General features: G+C 35.9%; 1 pseudogene; it reads right to left on the reverse strand.

The window, feature by feature from the left end:
* Positions 1–3,073: 3,073 nt before the first annotated feature.
* Positions 3,074–4,053, reverse strand: LOC141520112 (olfactory receptor 6J1-like; annotated as a pseudogene).
* Between the last annotated feature and the right edge of the window lie 2,203 nt (positions 4,054–6,256).

Here is a 6,256-nt window from a genome sequence, read left to right on the forward strand (position 1 = left end):
TTTCTCTTGTCTCTTTCTCGTCCTATTACCTTATTGGGTAAGTTGCATTTTTGTATTTACATACATATATATACATATATATATATATTTTTTTTTGCTATTGAAACCAATTCCAATGAGAATGAAGTTCATGCATATGCCAGCTAAACCTACTTCCATTTCTATAGTATAAAAGATTTTCCTTGCATACCTCTTTTATGTGAGAACATTTCCCCCATTCTACCTCTCCCTTTTCTCCTAATAAATCTCTCTTTTTCTTCCTTTCATCTTTTTTTTGAGATCATCCCAGTATAATTGACTCACTCTTGCCTACTGTGTATGTGCACTCTTTATAATAGTTCTAATAATGATAAAGTTCTTAGCAGTTACATTTATCATCTTCCCATATTGCAATGTAAACAGTTTAACTTTATTAAGTCTCTCATAATTGTTGTTCAGTCGTTTTTAGTTGGGTTTACCTCTTTGTGATTCCATTTGGGTATTTCTTGGCAAAGATACTGGAGAGCTTTGTCATTTCTTTCTCCAACTCATTTTATAGAAAGGGTGATTAAGGCAAAGAAGCTTAAATGATTTTTCCAGGGATATAAAGCTGGATGCAAAAACATTATAAAAAGACAATTATCAGCTTGATAAAAGAGGCAAAAAAAAACTAAAAGAAAATAACACCTTAAAAGAGGCACAAAACTACACTAAAAAAGTAAATCTGAATCTTCTTAGCTTTAGACCTGGCATTCTAACTACTGCACTACCTAACTGCCTCTTATGACTACTCTTTCATGTTTATCTTTCTATACTTTACCTTTCTATACTTCCCTTGTATTTGAATGTTCGATTTTCTATCAGTTCTGGGATTTTCATTTGGAATACTTAAAAGTTTATTATTTCTTTCAATATAAATATAAATATGAATATAAACAAATACAAATATAAATTTCCTCCCTCTACTCCCCCCAGGTTAATGATCTGTTTTGCTGGGTAGATTATTCTTGGCTGTAATCCTAGTTCTTTTTTCTTTTAGAATATCATAGTTCAAATCCTCTGCTCATTTAATGTAGAAGCTGCTAAATGTATGATCCTGACTGTGATTCCATGATATTGGAATTCTTTCTCTCTGGCTGCTTGAAGTATTTTCTCTTTGACCTGATATCTATGGAATTTGACTAGATTATTCCTGGGAGTTTTTATTTTGAGGTCTCTTTGAGGAGATGATCAGTGATTTCTTTCAATTTCTATTTTATTCTCTGGATATAAGATATCAGGACAGTTTTTTCTTGCTAATTTCTTGAAATATAATATCTAGGTTCTTTCTTTGATCATGTCTTTCAGGTGGTCCAATAATTCTTAAATTATTTTTCCTTGAATTATTTTCCATATCAGCTGTTTTCTCAATGAAACATTTCACATTTGTTTTCATTTTATCATTCTTTTGACCTTGTTTTATTATTTCTTGATGTCTCATGGAGTCATTAGCTTCTACTTGCTCAATTCTAATTTTTAAGGAATTTATTTTCTTCAGGGAACTTTTTATTATTTGACTAATTCTTACTTGTTAAGAAGTTATTGAATTTTTCTATTTGATCTGTTTTTATGACATTTTCCTTTTTTTTAGTGTAGTTTTGTGCTTCTTTTTTTAAAAAGATTTTTGCAAGGCAAATGGGGTTAAGTGGCTTGCCCAAGGCCACACAGCTAGGTAATTATTAAGTGTCTGAGGCTGGATTTGAACCCAGGTACTCCTGACTCCAGGGCCAGTGCTCTATCCACTGAGCCACCTACCCTTTGTGCCTCTTTTAAGGTGTTATTTTCTTTTAGATTTTTTTTGCCTCTTTTATCAAACTGATAATTGTCTTTTCATTGTTCTTGCATCATTCTCATTTCTTTTCCCAATTTTCTTCATATATATATGTATAAACATATATATTCAAGTGAAAAAAAATTCTTCAGCATTCATGTATCAAAAAACTTACCTTTCGGGAGATGTAAGGCAGAGAAAAGCAAATAGCTCATTTCCTCATGAGAGCTCTGGAATCATGGTTGGTTCATTCATTGATCATTGATAAAATCAAAATTGCTTGCCATAGAAACTCTCTTTCTGGCAGTAAAGAATTGGAAAGTCAAGCCCATTGATTGGAAAATGAGTGAAAAAATTATGTCACAGGAATATATATATATGGAGAGAGAGAGAGAGAGAGAGTGTATAATGTTTATGTAAATGGAAAGTTCATTGCAAGGCACTTGGGTGGCATAGAGGATAAATCATTTGTCCTGGAGTCAAGAAGACCTGAGTTCAAATCCTAACTCAGACATGTAATAGTTTTTTGATCCTGGGCAAATTACTTAATATCTTTCTACTTCAATTTTCTTACTGATAAAATATCGATAATTATAGCAACAGATTCCCAGTTTTATTGTGAGGATTAAATGAAATTATATTTGTAAATCACTAAGGACAATTCTTGGTAAATAGTAGGAACTTCATAAATGTTTATTCCCCTCTCCTTTCTTTTTATTTAAGGCAATGGAGTTAAGTGACTTACCCAAGGTCATATAGCTAAGTAATTATTAAGTATCTGAGGCCAGATTTGAACTCAGGTACTCCTGATTCCAGGTCAGTGCTCTATCCACTGTGCCACCTAGCTGCCCCCTCCCTCTGCCTTCTTAATAGAAAATCTGAGAAAATTGAAACCAGTTAACAATCTGTAAAAATTCTTTTCCTGTTATGGCAAATATATGGGAAGTTACTAAGAAAGAATATCATATATAGTCAGATTGTCAAATATAGTTACTGTATTAAATGTTTTGGCCTAATTTTTTTTAACCCTTAAGGAATCTTAAATTCTAAGGAAGAAAGAAGTTGGTATATGTTGAAATAACTGATGTAAATATTAAAAGGATTTATTGTATAATTTTTATGATCATATAATAAATATTAGATACTATATTAGAAATATTTTATTAAATATATTATTGTGCCAAATATGTTGTTATAGTTTGAATATTATGTTAAAATATATTTATATAATATAAGAAAATGGTCCTTATTCAGGTGAAGAGAAAGACCATTTAATTTTTTTTATCAGTAATCTTTTTTAGCTACTCTACTAAGCAGTTCCCTCTCCCCTTTCCACTAAAAATGCTCTGATTCTCACCCACACTTCCCTGAGGATTCTCAGCACAGTTTCATTGTGCAAGGTATAGATGAAAGGGTTGAGGAAAGGTGCCACCACACTGTTCAACACTGAGGGTATTTTGTTGATCTCCAAGGTTTCTTTCTGGGAAGGAGTCACATAGACAAAGACTGTGATTCCACCAGCAATCACCACAATAGTCAAGTGAGAAGCACAGGTGTTAAAGGCTTTCTTCCTCCCACTGACTGATGGGATGCATAAGATGGTCATAATGATATAAACATAGGAGTATCCAATGAGGATTAGGGAGCAGAGGATAACTAATGAAGATAGCAGGAAATCCATCAGCTCAATAAATGTGTCTATACAGGCCAGAGCCAATAGAGGCCCACTGTCGCAGAAAAAGTGGCTGATGATATTGGATCCACAAAAGGGCAACATGGAGATAAATGTGATAGGGCAGATAACAGACAAGAAACCACCCACCCATGAGAAAAGAACCAGTCTAATGCATGCAGAAGGCCTCATGATAATGCTATACCTCAGTGGGTTACAAATGGCAACATACCAGTCATAGGACATGGATGTCGGTAAAATAAACTCCACCATCCCCAGGAAGAAGTAGAAAAAGCACTGGGTGATACACTCAGAAAAGGAGATGGTCTTATCTCCAGTGGCCAAATTCATCAGAACCTTGGGGGAAATGACAGAAGTAAAGAGGATGTCTAAGATGGAGAGATTACATGGATGTGTAAAGGCAGCAGTAGGACACAACAATGCAGATGATAAGGATGTTTCCCAGGAATGTCAGTAGGTACATGGGCAAGAAAAGTACCAGGAGCAGTAGCTCCACTTCTCTGCTGATGGGAAAACTGAGAAGAATTAATTCAATGAATGTGGTAGTCTGATTCTCTTTTGGGATGGTCATCTTGGTATCTGTAACATCAATGAAAAAAAATTCTGTGAGATAGAAATGAATGGATGAAATCTACAGCTTCTGTCTAGGTCACAATAGAAAGAAAGAAAGAAAAAGAAAGAAAGAAAGAAAGAAAGAAAGAAAGAAAGAAAGAAAGAAAGAAAGAAAGAAAGAAAGAAAGAAAGAAAACTTATGTGAAGAAAATGTTATATTGGAAATAAAAAAAATCAGGACAACCAGAGTTAAAAAAATAATTTTTCAAGGATAGCCTAAGGACATGGCTATGGTATGTGATCAAGCATAGGAAATCTAATTGAAAACAAAGACTCTAGGTCTTTTCCACCAACTTCTAGGAAATAATTTTCAGAGTCTTTATGTAATAAAAGTACCCACTCCACCTTGTAATCAGAATATTTTCCCCTTTAAAAGTAAATCTCTTAAATTTATTCATCTTAGAACTCATGAATAAAATAAAGAGAAAATGGTTATCTGAAATTAAACTTTCCAAGTGAAATAGCTACTTTTCCTCTTCTCTCCGAGATGCCTTAATCATTAGCATTAATTGTTCTATCATGAGAAACATGTATAAAATAAGGCCTACTGTGGCTTAATAATTTTTTTAATATTTATTTATTCTCTTTTTGTAAAAATAATGTTTTTTATACATTAATAAAATATTCTTGTTTAAGAGTAAACAGAGGGGCGGCTAGGTGGCGCAGTAGATAAAGCACCAGCCCTGGAGTCAGGAGTACCTGGGTTCAAATCCGTCTCAGACATTTAATAATTACCTAGCTGTGTGGCCTTGGGCAAGCCACTTAACCCTGTTTGCCTTGCAAATAAACCTAAAAAAAAAAGAGAGTAAACAGAATACCCCCTCCCCCTACAAAATATAGACTTGTTTGAACGATATTATAAAGGGGAGAGAAAAAAATTAAAATAAAAAAATAATAGTAATAATTGTAGGTATGGCCAGGTGGCGCAATGGACAGAGCCCCAGCCCTGGAGCTAGGAGCACCTAAGCCCATATCTGGCCCCATACACCCAACAATCACCCAGCTGTGTGACATGAAAGCCACCCCAACCCCACTGCCCTGCAAAAAAACAAAAAAAGAAAAAAAAAGACTCAAAATAAAATAAAATAGTAATAATAGTAGGGGTGGCTGGGTGGCGGACAGAGTATAGGCCCTTGAGCCAGGAGCACCTGGGTCCAAATTCAGCCTCAGATACCCAACGATCACCTTGCTATGCGGTTCCAGGCAGGCCACCCAGTCCCATTTGCCCTGTACCCCCCCCCAAATAATAATACTAAAAAATGTGCTTCAGTTTTTGTTCCAACACCAACAACTCTGTTGCGGGTGGATCACATTCTTTATGGTAAGTCCATTGCAAAAGTTACTTCCATATTTTTCCACCATTGCCATTGCTGATCGCAACTCCCTCCTTTCGTATTTTTCCACAGCCATGTACTTTATTTTCTCTCTCCTTTTACTCTGACTCTGCTGTAGGGTAGATGAGTGGCACAGCAGACAGATCCCTGGTCCTGGGGCCAAGAGGCCCCAAGCCCCCCTACCACCCCTTAGGCCCAGCATCCACCTGGCCCTGTGGTCCTGGACAGGCCATCCAATCCCAGCCCCTTGCAAGAAGTAAAAAGGAAAATGTGTTATATCTGACCACTCTCCCCCCATGGTCCATCCTCTCCTCCATCACTCACATCCCCCCCTTCCCCCTGTCCCCCCCCTTTCCTTCTTACTCCAGATGTCTATACCCTATTGAGTATATGTGCTGTTTCCTCTCCTAGCCGCCTCTGATGAGAGCGAAGAATCTCTCATTTCCCCCTTGCCTTCTCCCTTCCACATCATTGCAATAGCTCATTGTAATAAAGAAAAAATCTTATTATATGAAATATCTTGGCCTATTCCCCCCTCTCCTTTTTCTTTCTCCCATTACATTTCCTTTTTTTCCTATTGACTCCATTTTTACACCGTATTTTATCTTCAAATTCAGCTTTCTCCTGTGCTTCAACTATAAAAGCTCCCTCTACCTGCTCTATTAACTGAGAAGGTTCATATGAGTATTATCAGTGTCATTTTTCTATGCAGGAATACATGTAGTTCATCATCATTAAGTCCCTCATATTTCCCCCTTCTCCTCCACTCTCTATGCTTCACCTGAGTCTTATATCTGAAGATCAAACCTTCTGTTCAGCTCTGTCCAT

The sequence above is a fragment of the Macrotis lagotis genome, chromosome 4 (assembly GCF_037893015.1).
Source record: "Macrotis lagotis isolate mMagLag1 chromosome 4, bilby.v1.9.chrom.fasta, whole genome shotgun sequence".
Taxonomy (NCBI): Eukaryota; Metazoa; Chordata; class Mammalia; order Peramelemorphia; family Peramelidae; genus Macrotis; species Macrotis lagotis.